The sequence below is a fragment of the Protopterus annectens genome, chromosome 9.part0 (genome assembly GCF_019279795.1).
Source record: "Protopterus annectens isolate FY-2018-M chromosome 9.part0, PAN1.0, whole genome shotgun sequence".
Lineage (NCBI taxonomy): Eukaryota > Metazoa > Chordata > Ceratodontiformes > Protopteridae > Protopterus > Protopterus annectens.
In genome coordinates this window covers 228,909,696-228,925,672 of record NC_056743.1, presented here as the reverse complement: position 1 = coordinate 228,925,672, position 15,977 = coordinate 228,909,696, and the positions used below count along the sequence as shown (strand labels likewise).

The following is a 15,977-nucleotide window of genomic DNA, read 5'->3' as shown; positions in this document are numbered from 1 at the left end:
GTTGCCAGTGCCTGTGATTCTGGTGTCCTGGTGCAAAAGCCAGGAAGTTGCCTGTTGATGGAGGAGGCAAACAGGTCTATTTGAGGTATACCCCACCTGTAGACCAGGTCCAGGAAGACATCTCTGTGAAGCATTCATTCATAGTTGTCTGTGCTGGTTCTGCTCAAATAATCTGCCTGTGTGTTGTGGAGAGGGAATGTAGGTCACCTGCAGTGTCCCTGTGAGGTGTCCAATTCCCAAACCAAAAGGGCTAGTCTGCATAGCAGGTAGGACTTGGTCCCCCCTGCTTGTTGATGTACCACAGTACAGTGGTGTTCTCTGTGTACATCAGAAGTGGCCCTTTTTGTAGGAAAGGGAGAAATGCCTGGAGGTCTAGAAGGATTGCTCTCATCTCTCTGGCATTGATGTGTTCTGCTTTGCAGTGCTGTGGCCTGTCGGTGGCCATGGGTGGCTCCCCACCCCAGGTCTAAGGCGTCTGTGTGCATGACCTGAGTGGGCTGAGATGGTTGGAGAGGAAGACCCGGGTTGTGATTTACCTGATCCAACCACCATAGTATTTCCTTCTTCAAGCAGGGAAGAAGGGGCACAATGTGCTCCAGAGGCTGGTTGTGCTGCTTCCAGAATGACCAAAGGTACCATTATAGCTTTCTCATGTGCAATCTTGCTAAAGAAGCATGGGTATGGTGGCTGCCATGTAGCCCAGAAGTTTGAGGTACTGCCTTGCAGTCAACTCTGTGGAGTGAAGGACCAGGAGAAGGTGTTCCGACAAGGAACTCACTTTTGGTGGGGGTAGTTAAGCCTCCATGAGATCTCAGCAGATCCTGCACCCAGGGAATACAAAGTTGTGTGTCGGCTGAAGATGGGATTTTGGTAGGTTTATCTGAAATCCCAGTGATTGGAGGAGGGTCACCATGAACTGGCTGTGCCCTTGGAGGTTTTTCTGGCTGGTAGCCTGGATCAGCATATCATCCAGGTAGGGGAATATTTGTATTCCCTTTGTCCTGCAGTACGCCACCACAGGTGCCAGGCATTTGGTGAAGACTCTGGGTGCAGTGGAGAGTCCAAAGGGCAAGGCAGAGAATTGCAAGTGTGAGGCACCCACAAAGAATCTCAAGTATTTCCTGTGGGAGGGCTTGATTGGGATGTGGAGGTATGCATCCTTTACATCTAAAGTAGCCAGGAATCCTTGTAGCACAATGAGAGGGAAAGGGGCTGGCAGATTTAGCATTCTGAAGGTAGGAACCTTTAGAAAAAGGACGAGATAAGAGAGATCTCGAATCGGTCCCCAGGGTCCATCCTTCCCGGGGACGAGGAAGAGCCTTCTTGAGTAGAATCCTCTCTTTTTCTGCTGTAGAGGGGATTGACTCTATGGCACCCTGATCTAACAGGGTCTGGACTACCGGTTGCAAGAGGTGCAGTTGCTGAATAGGTGGTCGAGGAATGCCTCGTCCTAAGGGAGGGGAGATCCAGGACATAAAGTAACCTTTTTGAAGTATGGACAGGACTCACTTGTCTTGAGGTGAGATGGGTCCAAACAGGGAGACAGTGAGAGGCGAGTGGACAGTTGAACAGAAGGAGGGGGAGGAGGAGGAGGCAGGGTTGTCAGGTAGTCAAATGCTACCTGCCCTGTCCTGAAAGGGGGTCCTCTGGCTAGATGGAGGGGATGCTCTAGCTAGAGGAGGTAGTTTCCTTGTGGGCTTACAAGGCCTTGAAGGAGGAGCTGGGTGGGAGTGCGTTCTAATAAATTTGGTTTTGGCAGGATAGTTTCTGTGAAACTTGGGGATAGGTGAAACCAGTAAATGTTTCAGGTCCTGCATTTCTTCTCCCTTTTGTTACAGGGATTTGAAAAGGTCTGCCACCTTAGAACCAAAGACTGCAGCCTTACCCAAAGGAGCATCATTGAGCTTTGCCTTGAAACCATCTGGCAGAGGTTGTAGCCGAAGCCAGGAGTATCTGTAAGGCAGATGCTGATGCTGCTGACCTGGCACAGAATTCAGCAGCATCATAGCTACACTTGATAGAGTGTCTGGTGACCTGGGAGGACAGAGCCAGGAGAGAGGACAGTGATGCTTTGGCAGGGGAGTCTGGAATATCTATACAAGGTGTTTGGTGGCAGATTCTAAGAGGGACAAGGTGTACTTGGCCATGTGGGACTGGTAGTTTGTAGCTCTGAAGGCCAAAGTAGTTGAGGTATGTATCTTTTTGCCCAACCTTTTCATAACCTTGCTGTCTTCGTCAGCTGGGAGAATGGTAGTAGTAGGTAGGAGTCTGGCAGCTTTGTCAGTAGAGACTGATATAATGGCAGGATCAGCTAGTGAGCACTTAATCAGATGCTTAGTGTCAGCCACCTTATAAAGTCTGTCTGCCCTGTGTGGTGCAGGAGGCTGGGAGTCAGGGTTCAGAGATGCAGAAGAAAAGGTATCTAAAAAAGCAGGCAGGATAGGAGGAACAGCAAATGGCTGGGGGTTTCCATTTGAATGAGGTCTTAGTACCCCTTTTGTACCTCAGTCATATCTGAAGATTCCCATTTAAAGTGATCCTTCACCCTGTTTATTGTCTCACTAAAGGTCAAGCCTTCAGCTGGGGAGTCAGGATCCCCTGACTCTTCCTCTGGGGATCCATATCCCAAGGGGGAGAAAAGTTGTGAGTTGTAAGAAAGAGATTCTTCAGAAGAATCTGAAAGAACATCCTCTTCCCTAGTCACTGTGTCAGAAGGCTGAGGCCAAGGGATCAGGAGGGGAGGAGAGGTGGAACCAGTAACGGCAGTGGTAGGCCTCAGTGCCACAAAGGCACTGAACTGAAAAGACTTTGAGTGAAGGCCTGCCAATCAGGCATGCATTCTGTAGAGGGAGAAATGTGTTTTCTCTTCTCTCCTTTTGAGGGCCTGTGGACATCTGTCTAGAAATCTGAGATTGCAAGGGCTCGGATGGTTCAGACAATTCCTCAGAAAATGCAGTTCCCCCTGGCGTTGGATACCGGTGCCAGAAAAGCTTCTGTGGATGTGCTTCCGCCTAGGGATAGTGCAGCATCCTGAGAGGTAACCCGCGACCTCCAGAGTGGCAGATCCAGGTCCAGATCCAGGAACCAGGCCTATGTCGGCCACAGGTTGGGGATCGGTCGGGATGAGGCTCAGCAGTTGGCGAAGCCCATAAGGTTCTGGCCTTCTTTTTTTGGTGGTTCTGCAGAGATGTCTGAGGAGCCCTCCATCTGTAACGTAAGCTGCTTCAGACGTTGGTTTTCAAGATAAAGATTATACACATGCAAGTGACTACGCAATGTTTTAGGCACGGATGCCTGGCAAATCAGGCAGACCTTACAGTTGGTCAACCAACCTAAACAGAAAAGGCACTTATAGTCGTCCTTATGAGGGATTTGGAGGCCGCACTGACATTTACCCTTTTGGGATGACATGAACAAGCAATACTAAATTTTAGAAAGACTGAAAAGGTCCCCAGTGGGGTACTTATCCGAAAAAAGAATCCGATGTCGGTGGTAGCAGAAACACCTGGTGCACAACTGGCGGCTGAAAAATTCTGAGGGCTGGTGCGTGCCGATGTCACCATTATGGCCCATGAAATCTTGCCTACGTCAGATGTCTCATGCACCACAGAGAGACTGAAAGCTTTTGGATACTGGCCATATGTACGCAAGACTGAAGGGTAAACCCATATGCAGAATACTGCAACATGGGAATAGGACATCATTGAGGAGTTTCTTTCTTTGGACAGGAGGTGGAAGGGAAAAGGGTATGTAGTAACCTCTGGATATGATTCTTAGCACAAATTTGTTGGGATGTTTGTCCAAGCATCTAGGTGCAAGGAAAGACAACTTCAGACTGCCTCCAGAAGCAGTCGGGCAATGCTTCGGAAGCTCTGGTAGGGCCTATCGGAAGAGTCTCTGAAACCCTGATTTTGTGGACCCCCTCAGCCTCTGGTGTGACGTCTTCCATTGAAACTGCCTCCTCTGCCTCTGGAAGAAGTGTCCCCACGAGATTCCTTGAAAAGGTCCCCGATAATGCCAGAACCACATCTTCTTACCTCCCCACTGGTTCCTTGAGAATGTACATTGAGGGGCAGAAAATGTTATTCCAACAGCAGACAGGTTCTTTCCTTCCTGTTCGCCACAGGTGAGTGTATCTTTCACCGATGACCCGAACAACGAAGCCATCAAAGGGGGCATTGACAAGTGACACCTTAAAGGGTTCTGCGAAGTCGTATAACCTCATCCAGTCATGCCTCCTAATGGCTATGCCTGAACTGCCTGCTCAATACGGCACCGTCCACCACAAGGGAGATCAGTCTCACTGATGCACTGGAAATGGACAGAAGAGTGGCTAGTTGAGGAAAGACCTTCTTGAGGTCCTCCAAAAACATGGACTCGGACACAGAGTTTGAAAGTTGCTTGGTCAAATCTCTCTGCAAACTAGTGAAGTCTGCCAGTTAGTTCAATGACCTCAGCACGAATGCAGCTGAGGCATACGCGCACTTTCCAAATCTGTCCATCACTCTGGACTCCCTGTTCGGTGGATGGACAGAGGAGCTTTGTTCGGCTAGCTCCTTCTTAGTGGCTGCCACAACAACTATGGCATCAACTGGGATTCCCCTTGTTCCAGTGAGGTCTATCCAAAGAGGGAACCAAGAAAGTATAGTTTTGTACCTACCATAAATGTAGATGTTCGAGTGTTCACACTGCTGCAGTCATTACACTTGGGTTATCCTGCAGTCAGGCGGTCCCGCAGTCGGCCAGAGTTCCAAAGTCTTGGTCCGGCGTCGGTTGCTGCCACTTCTGCCCTGACATCAGTGCGCCAGGGGTATACAAGATGCATCCGATGCCATTTTCTTCAGTTTTTCTTGCCCCAGATGTCAGGTGCCCCCAAGTAGGTAGGCAATACATATCGCTAATAAAAAATATACATATAAAATAAAAACAATACCTTCAGTTACAAGCAAATATACCACAAAGGTTGTATAGGACAGAAAGGTATAGATAAGTCCAGCTAGTTCAGAGGGGATGGAGGGAGAGTAACCTTGACTGCAGCAGTGTGAACACTCGAACATCTACATTTATGGTAGGTACAAAACTGTTCCATTTTCATCGTGTTACACTGCTGCAGTCATTACACTTGGGTAGAATCCCAAAGCTAAGGTTGGGTGGCTGGTCTATAAAGAGTTAGGATTGGCTATGAGGCCCTGCAGAACTGCAGTGGCAAATCCTGCTCTGGATTTAGAGTAAAGAGCAGATGGTAATGCTTGGTGAAGGCGTGCACTGAACTCCAAGTTGCAGCCTCCAAAATTTCCTTGGTAGGTACTCCTCTGAGAAAGGCTGTTGAAGTGGCTGTTGCCCTGGTGGAATGTGGCCTAATGTTATTTGGGACTGATTTTCCATGCTGTGTGTAGCAGTAACGAATACAGTGTCCTATCCATTTGGATATAGTCTGCTTTGAGATAGCCTTGCCCTGTGATCCTGCAGCATATGCTACAAACAGTTGCTCAGTTTTCCTGAAAGCTTTTGTTTTGTCCAAGTAGAAGCGTAGTTGCCTGTGTATGTCCAAAGAATGCAGAAGTTTCTCCCCTTTATTCTGGGGGTTTGGATAAAATGTTGGCAAATGGATGGTTTGGTTAAGAACCACACTAGATACTACCTTTGGCATAAAGGTAGGGTTTGTCCTTAAAGAAACCCTTTCCTGATGAAAAATTATAAAAGGTTCCACTGCCATTAATGCCTGTAGCTCTGAGACTCTTCGTGCTGAAGTTACTGCCAGGAGCAGAGCTGTTTTCCATGATAACAATTTTAGATCAGCTGTATTAACTGGCTCAAAAGGTGGTAGGGTCAGTTTTTCCAAAACGAAATTGAGGTCCCAAGTTGGTGTTGGTGCTCTCCGGGGCGGTCTTATGTTTTTAGCCCCTCTGAGGTACTGCTTTAGCAAGGGATGAGAGAATAAAGGAGGATCCGTGTTGTAATGTGCTGAAATGGCAGAGGAGTGGATCTTAATTGATGAGAAGGATAGGCCTCTGTCCAGCATCTCAGTTAAGTATTGTAAAATCTGAGGAATGTTTGGAACAAGAGGGTCAAGGCTTTGAGCCTAGTTCCAGGTGCAGAATCTCTTCCATTTTTCTGAGTAAGCTTTCCTGGTGCTAGGCCTCCTGGCCTCCAAAATGACATCCATAACAGCTTTAGAGAGAGGTGTTGCCTGTTTGACTAATGAATCTGCCATGCAGCCAGGTTTAGGGTTTTGAGCTGACCGTGTAGCATCTGATTGTTTTGTTGAGTCAGAAGGTGTGGAATTTGTGGCAAAATCCATGGTGGGCCTTGAGCTAAGTTCATTAAGATAGGGTACCAGTGCTGGCGTGGCCAGTCTGGAGCAATCAGGATCATCTGTGTTTTTTCTGGTCTGGTTTTTAGGAGTACCTTTGAAAGGAGAGGCAGTGGCGGGAAGGCATAAACTTTTAGGTTTTTCCAGCTGAACAAAAGAGCATCCACTTTCCATGCTTGTTTGTGATAAGTCCTTGTGCAGAATTTTTGTAGTTGGCAATTCAGTGGGGAGGCAAAAAGATCTATGTCTGGGCATCCCCATTTCTGCATTACCATGCTGAAGATTTGTGGATTCAATTTCCATTCGTGAGGGTCCATGATATTTCTGCTTAGATAGTCTGCCAGAGTTATTTTTCTTTCCTGGCAGGAATTGTGCTTGCAGGTGAACTTGATATGTTAGAGCTGTGTTCCACAAGGTCATGGCTTGCCTGCATAGGGGATAAGAATGAGTGCCCCCTTGCTTGTTTATGTACCACATTACTGTGGTGTTGTCTGTCTTTAGTAATAATTGTCCTGGATGCAGAAGGTCATTGAAAGCTGTTAGGGCATTTTGAACAGCCAACATCTCTTTTTGATTGATGTGAAGATGCATCTGGTCTGTGGTCCACTTGCCCTGAATGCATTTTCATGCCATGTGTGCTCCCCAGGCATAATCCGAAGCATCTGTTGTTAGAGTTTGCCTGGCTGTGGGTAGGGTAAAAGGCTGACCCTTGTTTAGGTGACATGCCTGTGCCCACCATCGAAACTCCTGTTGTAGGCAGGGAATCATTGGTATTACTGCTTCTAAACTGTGAGAGTGTTGAGTCCAAACACTTTTTAGGTACCATTGTAATTTCCTCATATGCAGTCTGGCATATGGTATTAGTAGTATGCAGGATGCCATGAATCCCAGGGCCTGCAGAATTTTTCTTGCAGGGAGATGAGACTTTTTTGACAGTAATTGAAAATATTGAGTTAGTTGAACTTGTTTGCCTGGCGTGAGGTAAGCCATCTGGGCCGTTGTATTTAAGCTGGCACACAGGAATATAATCTTTTGTGAGGGCACTAGTTTGGACTTCTTTTTGTTTTCTGTGTACCCTAGAGAAATTAGCAACCTTTTTACAAACGCCAGATGCTGTAGAAGAATGTCCTTTTGTCTCTGCTTGAATGAGGCAGTCGTCCAGGTATGGATACATTTGAATTCCTTTTTGTCTGCAAAATGCAATTACTGGTGCCAGGCACTTTTTGAAGACCCTGGGCGCAGTAGATAAGCCAAACGGCAGTGCAGAGAAACGGTAGTGCATTGTACCAGCTTTGAATCTGAGGTATCTTCTGCAATTTTGTCTGATAGGGACATGCAGGTATGCCTCTTTGAGGTCCAGAGTAACAAGCCAAGTCTTCTTGCCCAGCATGGGTAGAAGCTGCTGTAATGTCAACATTTTGAATTTCGGAATATCCAGGTAAGTATTTAGAATTGAAAGGTCTAGTATGGGCATCCAGGCCTTGGCCTTTCTCGGGACCAGGAAGAGTCCTGAGTAAAATCCTTGTCCTTGTTCCTGTTGTGGTACTTTTTGAATAGCTCTCATGTCCATGAGGGCTGAAATTTGATTTTGTGCCTCTGCCCATTGATTTTGTGGCAGGTATGGCATTCCTTTTAGCCTTGGTAAAGTATGAAAGTGGAACCTGTAACCTTGAGACACAATATTCAGAACCCATTTATCTTGGGTGATTGTTTGCCAGTTTTGAGAAAAAAAGTGCTAGTTTTCCCCCTAAGGGGGCTTCCAAAAGGGAAGTGCTTGGCGTACGAAGGGGAATGTCATTGCGACGGTTTCCTGTAAGGATGAGACTTGTCCTCACCTCCTTTTGGGGTTGAGGTGCCCCACTGTCGTTGTCTGTTTGAGCCTTGGGGTTGAGATCTGCCTCTTTGGTGTCTGTATCTGCCTCTCTGTGGCCTGTCTGACACTGGAAAGGACCAATTCTTTGTTGGCCAATTTCTGCTAAATCGAGGTGGCTGTACCTGTAATAAATCCTTGACTGTTTGCATAGATTTAGCTTTATCCTCCATTTTCTTTAACACCTCTTCTGCCTTAACACCAAACAAGATATCATGCTGTAAAGGAGCATCCAATAATTTTGCCTTAATATGATCAGGTAAACTCTGTTCTTTTAACCAAGCATGTCTTCGATTTACAGAACCTGTAACTGCGGCTCTACAAGAGGCCTCTAAAGAATCAAAACCACATTGCAGAGTATGTTTTCCCACCTGTTCAACTGCATGCAATAAATCCTGCATTTCTTCACAATCAGGAGCTTCTGAGCTTGCAAGCATTTTCTGTTTTAACTGAGCCATTAAATATTGTTGGTACTTAAGCATGTGAAACTGGCAATTTAAAGCTCTGACTGCTAAAGTTGCAGAAGTGTATACTTTCTTCCACCATCTATCCAAAGCTCTGGAATCTCTGCCAGAGGGTACTGGATTTTTTTGCAATGGAAGCCTTAACCCCTTTTAGACCCTGGGAAATAGTTTCTGGATCAGCAGAAGGGTTTTTGTAAAGAAACTTGTGAGAGTCAAGGACTCTATAATACCTATCTGGCTTGGCTGGTGCAGGGGGCAAAGAATCAGGAGATAACCTAGATTCAGAGAACACATCATCCACAATATCTAGCACAGGCGGAATAGCCAGGGGCCTGTGCTGAGGCAATAAAAGGAAATCCCTGAGCCTTTTCTTGGATTCCGAGTAATCTTGACTTTCCCAATGGAAATGCTCCCTCATGGTATGTAAAGTTTCCCCAAAAGAATAATCCTCAGGAGAAGAGGCTGAAGAGATAGATTCTTCAGCATCAGAGTCCTCATAGCGGGGTAGAGAGTATCCCTGGTCTGAAGAGGAATCAGAGAAAATGGAAACCTGATCAGAGGAATCATAGTCATAGGCCTTTTCTCAGGAGGGGGATGGGAACCCCTGATTAGAGTAATGAGGTCTTCGGCCATTTTAATCATCTGTTTCTTAGGCATGGAGGACTGTCCAGGAGAATGCTGTACTTGTTTCTTTGTCTTTAATGGTACTTTTGTCTTGGCTGTTTTTTTAATGGTAAGTTGTGAAGGTCTAAAAACACCCTCAGAAGCCGATGCCTGCTCAGCGGCTCCGGACCCATCAGAGGGATTAGTTTCCGTAGGCCCAATACCTTGAGTTTCCAGAGGCCTAGTTGCTCCACGTGGGAGTCGGAGGCGGCCTGTGGCTCTGAGGTAGCGGGTGTCAGGGGCTGCGAAAGCGCTCACTGAGAACCGGCGACTGGCCTAGAAGAGGTTTCGTCGTCGGTTTTGGACCTTGGATGCCTGTCTTTATCTTTGTCTTTGCGTTTTTTTGGTATTGCGGTCGTCAGTTGATCCGACGGCATAGTATAATTGAACCTTCAGCCAAAGTAGTGCAAAGCAAAATCAAAACGTCTTTTTATATATAGTGCATTTGTTAAATCTAGCACAAAACAGACAACTTGTGACGTCGTGATCAGGGCCTAGGCATGGAATACAGTGAGAGTGGAAGTCCTTATGAGGTATTTGCTTCCCACAAGAAATACAATTATTAACTTTTTCTGACATTGGTCTGAGGCAAGAAAAAAGTTTCTAACGGGTACTTAGCTTTATTGAAGACTTCGGATCTGAAATTCGACTTCGAAAATCTCAGGAGTCGGCCGACCGGCACTTGCGAACTGCTTCTGCTTCAGGCACCGCGCGGCAAGAAAGACTGAAGAAAATGGCGTTGGATGCATCTTATATACCCTTGGCGCACTGACGTCAGGGAAGAAGCAACAGCAACCAACGCAGGACCAAGACTTTGGAACTCTGGCCGACTGCGGGACCGCCTGACGGCAGGATAACCCAAGTGTAATGACTGCAGCAGTGTAACACGATGAACATCTTGTCCAGGCTCCTGGGGATGGGCTCAACAATGTCTGGTTCCTTCCAAGCCTGGTGGGAAACTAGGTCAATAAGTTCATCCACCAGCGGGGTCACCCAAGACATAGATGGGCCAACCCTAAAAGCCTCCAGGAACACAGATACCTCAGGAGAAGGAGATTGGGAAGACTAGGCACCCTTCTGTTTGAGGATTTCCATGATGTCCCCAAAGGAAACATCAAGTGGCGACCAGGAGGGATCCTTCTCCCTCAAATAAATCGGTGCCTTCCATGACAAAACTCCATAAGGAAGTCTATGTGCCTCCTCTTACATGTTTCTCTTCTGAGGTACCTCTTCCGTGGGGTTTTCAGGAGAGGTGTTGAAAGGGTGGGATTCCTCTGGGGAACAAATGTGGAGGTTTCCCATATATGGTGGTCCCCTGCCATAAACAAACTTTAAAACAAAAGGAAGAAACTGTTGCAGAAAAGAGGAAAATACCAGGATGCAAAAATCTCCCTTACCAGCCTCAGTAAGAAGATGAGATCCCTCACAAAATCCTCCAAAGCTAGTTACGAAAATAAAATTGCCAAAGATTCCAAAGACAAACAGAAGGCATTCTACAGCTATGTCAAGAATCTAAATAGCAATGCTACTCTACTCCGAGCTACAACAGAATGGCATTAAATATACTGATCCCAAGGATATTGCCAGTATCCTGGCAGATTGATTCGGTGCCAACTTCACCCCCCTCACCCCCTAAAGGGCCCATTTCAATACTGAAAGATTGCCAAATTCCAGTAATAATGGCCACACAGTTAAAAAACGTACTCTCCAAAGCTAAGAATACAACATCCATGGGATCAGACGACATCCCGGGCTGTGTACTGCATGAAGTACAAAATGAACTGTCACCTCACCTAAGTGTCGTGTTTAATCATAGCCTCACCTCAGGCTTGGTGCCCACTGAGTGGCGCACAGCTACAGTTATCCCACTCCACAAGGAGGGATCCACCTTGGATCCTGGGAACTACCGCCCCATCAGTCTGACGAGCCTGATCTGCAAGACCATGTAACGCATTATCATGGAACTTATAAACAAAGACATTGGAACCTTCAAACACTGGACCCCACCCAGTTTGGGTTCGTGAAGGGCCGATCTTGTCTCCTGAACCTGATTGACTTCTTTGAATCAGTCTCCAGAGCTGTGGATGAGGGTAAGGCAGTCCACACAGCCTATCTGGACCTCAACAAGGCCTTCGACACCATCCCCCACTCTGGAATCATAGATAAACTTACTAAGCTGGGCATTAAGCTCCATGTCATTCAATGGGTTGCGAACTGGCTTAATGACAGAACCCACACTGTAAAAGTAACGGACTCCAAATCCAGCTCCAGACAAGTGGAGTACCTCAGGGTTCAGTTCTGGGACTGCTCTTGTTTGGCATCTACTTCTCTGAAGTACAGGCCAACACTAAGGGACTCTGGCTAACAAAGTTCACAGATGACTGCAAACTGGGAGCCATTACTGAATCCCCAAATTATGTGGATATTCTACAAAAGGGCCTTACAGAAACAGATGCTTGGTGCCAGAGCCATGGGCTCAAGCTCAATGCCAAGAAATGTATAGTTATCCCCTTTGGGGAAAAAACATGTACCCATGAATTACCACATAGGTGGCAGTTAACTAAACACCAAAAGTGTGATAAGAGACTTAGGGACACAGGTGGACAGTGGTCTTACCTTCAATAACCACATCGCCACAACAGTCAGGAAATCCTTCTATGTGCCATACCTCATCACCAAGGGCTTTTCATCCAGAAAAAAGGAGGTCATTGTCCCACTGTACTCATCCCTCATTAGACCCATTATAGAATACAACGCCCCGTTTGGTATGTACCTCTCAAGACATCTGCAACATCTGGAAAGGCCGCAGAAATACCTCACTAAAAGAATCACAGGCCTAAAGCAGATGCCTTATGCTGACCATCTAAAAAAAACTCCAGCTATACTCTGTCGCATATCGTCTACTCCGAGGCGATCTCTGTTTAACATACATGGCCATGTCAAACCCAGAGCTGTTAGACATGCTACAATGAAATCCCAATCCCTCAGAGCCACACACTCCAGGATCTAAACCTTGTCATCACAATGAGCAAAACATGCTGGAGGGATAAGTTCCTGACCCAGAGACTCACCAGACTCTGGAAGAGACTGCCCATACATGTCAAGCAGAGAGCCTCTTTGGCCCTCTTCAAAAGGAACCTTGACGATTGGATGGGAGATAGGAAATTCACCCCAGGGATCACATCAGTCGCCCTGCTAGGCAGGGGTCCAGGGAAGTAAATATTGTGGGAAGAAATAGCCATGGAATTGTTATGGCTAGGCTTGTATAGGCCCCCTAGGGCCGATAGCCTAGTACCAACCTATGGCTGACCTTGAGGATAAGAAATGATGGGATCAGAGCTTGGACCCGATGAGGGGCAAGGGGGATAGAATCCGAGATTTGAGAGAATGGCTCTCTATGCAAAGAGAATGCCCTTTCTACTTCCTGAAAGGCTGACAGAGCCAGGGAAACACCTCCCCCACTCCTGGGAGCAGAGGCAGCTGAGGACAGGGGGTCAGGGCCAACAATAGGTTCAAGCACTTAGGACAGAACTGGAACTGAGCTGTCCAGAGCAGAGGCACTGCAGGAAAGGAATGGATCAAACAAAGTAGGAGCCAACCTCTTGGACCCGGTGCTGACCTCTCGGATCCTAGGCCTGCTCTGATTCGAAGGTATTAGAGCAGGGTTGGTTAGGGGCACCATCGGAGTCTAAGAGAGAAGGTTCCTCAGAAGAGATGCTGAATCTCTCTGGGATTTTGGATCCTGGGACTCAGAGACCACAGGTCGAATCAGAGGAGACCATATTGGCTGGCCAGGTGCACTCACGGATCAAAGAGGGGACAGAGTTGGCAAGACCCCCCATCTGGATCTGAGCCCGGAGAAATCACCGAATCATCCTGTCCACATCTGCCTCTGTCAAGCTCCTTGAAAATCTGGCTGATACTGTGGATGTGGGCCAAGAACGCTTCCTTGGAGCTTGAAATAACAGTGAAGGTAGAGAGATGGAGAAACAAGCTTTAAAACAAACTCCAACAACCGGCTCCTGGCTGTCAGATCAGAGTAGGAGCTAAACCAAAAAATAGAAAAACTATGGAAAAACAAAAAAGGCAAAGGACAAAGGCCACTCCAAGTTCCAACAAAGTAGAAAGAAGTTTAATGAGGTTAGCGCTTTTGTACAGGTCAGTGCCTATACTTCTTCAGACAAAGAAACATCATTAAATGAATCACTTGTATACCTTCCCCCTCCTAGTAAACCACACCTACCAAAATTCACGAATAATTAAAAGTTAAAGGTACATTAACACACAAAATAATCCACTATAAGCCATCAGTTAAAAAAATCAATGAAAGATTTGGTAGAAGTAAAAAGCTGAACAGATAAAAATCCTGTAACACACCTAAAACATGAATGTATATTTCAAAAATTGAAGATAAAAATGAAATAATGCGGATGGAAAATATAAATACAAATATAAATACACATGTATTCTTGCATTTATCAATATGTAATATTTTAACATTATATGCATTTGTTGCTCATATGAGCTGATACGTATTGTATGCATATATATTTATATTTTCCATCTGCATTATTTCATTGGTATCTTCAATTTGTGAAATATACATTCATGTTTTAGGTAAGTGACAAGCTTTTTAGCTGCTCAGCTTTTTACTTCTACCAATTCTTTCATTGATTTTTTAACCACTTGCTTCTAATGGATTATTTTCTGTGTTAATGTACCTTTAACTTTTAATTACTAATTTAATTACTCATGTGAATTTTGGTAGGTGTGGTTTACTTCGAGGGGGGAAGGTATACAAGTGATTCATTTAATGATGTTTCTTTGTCTGAAGAAGTACAGGTACTGACCCGTACAAAAGCGCTAACCTCATTAAACTTCTTTTTACTTTGTTGGAGTGGCCTTTGTCCTTTGCAGAGTAGGAGCTACATAGTAAGGAAGAGCTGGCAAAAGTAATCATATGCCTGTAGGATCCAATGAGGCCTGTGGATCCGAGGGAGGCTTAACAGTCTTCGGATCCAAAAGGGTTGGATCAGAGTTCTTCCTGTGTTTTTCAGGTGGCTCCCAAGAGGTCCTCTGAGACTTCTGAAGGGCTTGTTTCCTGGAATCTAAAGAACCTTGAGTAGCTTTAGAAGAGGTTTGAGTCCAGAAGAAGAAGAAGCTGGAAGTAAGCCTTTAAGTATCAATTTGTTGTGCTGGCCGGACAGGACTCTGGGGTAAAAGGTGGTGCAGATATCACAGGATGACTTAAGATGTTCAGGGCCCAAGCAGTAAACGCACAACTTGTGGGCATCAGAACTGGAGATCTTATGCCCACAAGAAGTGCACTTCTTAAAACTGATGGATTTCTCAGACATGTCCATAAGTGCAGAAACAGTAAGCTCCAACTGTAAAAACTAGAGAAACGATACAAAAAACAGAAGAATCTTAAAGATTAATAACACATGAGCTACATGATCTGACTAAACTACACACTTACACTAAGCTAGCTACAAAAAAAAAAAACAATATGGTTAACACTACTAACTGCACACTCTAAACACACACATTATATATATATATATATATATATATATATATATATATATATATATATACATATCTCTAGATGTTATCACTAAGGTGATAGAAATAGAAGTGCCAAAAAGGCACGAAAGGCAAGGACGAATGGTAGTGAGATAGAAAAGCAAACCCTAATGCCAACAATCACCTAAATACAATTAGGAGGAGGAGGAGAGAAAGAAACAGTAACTAGGATATTTAAATAACAAAAAAAAAAATCTAAAGCTTAACAATAAGTAGTAAAAAAAAGTCAGTTCTCACTGCTTGAGATTCGATCTGTCTTGTCACGATGGTAGCAAATGAGAAGTGAGGAGTTGGGGATGGGAGAGCATTATGGGTAGAGGGAGAAGCTCGAGATTTGGATCTGAACTCTTGTATATGTAGCAGAGTTGGATCCAAGGATCGGACCCTAGACCCATTTGTGAGAAAGAATGAAAAGATCAGATATGCTCTTAAGCAATTAAAAAAAAAACATAACTTGCTCAAACACTGTCATCATGCATCACTTTAATCTATAATTTGTGTTGTGTTATTTTTCATGTGTCAACAGAAATGTCAAGCAGTTCAAAATGAATATTTTATTTATCTTTATCTCTTGGCTAAGATGAGAGGTCTACAGGAGAGTGTCACAGAAAAATATTGACTTTTCAGTGTTTTAAGTGCTGTACAGAAAATGTAAGTGACAAATACAAATTAGTAAAAACATGAGGTATATATTCTCAACATACCCTTGAGCCAAATCATTTGATAATATACAACACATACAAAATTAGGTATAAAATAATGCACTACTTTCTTCCACTGATAAAAAAACTCTAATAGGACATACTGTTTCAAAGTAGCAACAATTTTTCTCACCTTTTAAATCTAACTTTCAATACCACACATTATTTTATATTTGAGCCTTTACTTAAATAGGTAGGACCCACAAAGCAACTCGGAGGTTTCCCAAAGTTTGATGTGGTCAAGTGACTCACTCAGAGTCTATATATTTACAAGTAAAGGCTGTAAAGATCAAACTTGAGTATGCAGTGTGTTATCCATTTGCAAATCATTACAAAAGCAAAGCAAGATCACTGTTATACTGGTTTTCAAACCAATATCT

The 15,977-nt window shown here is 45.0% G+C and overlaps 1 protein-coding gene across 2 annotated transcripts in view; it reads right to left on the bottom strand.

Annotated features, from left to right (window-relative positions):
- The window catches only part of COPB1 (COPI coat complex subunit beta 1), a 721,336-nt gene that overhangs the window by 425,396 nt on the left and 279,963 nt on the right, over nt 1–15,977 (bottom strand). The window lies entirely within an intron of this gene.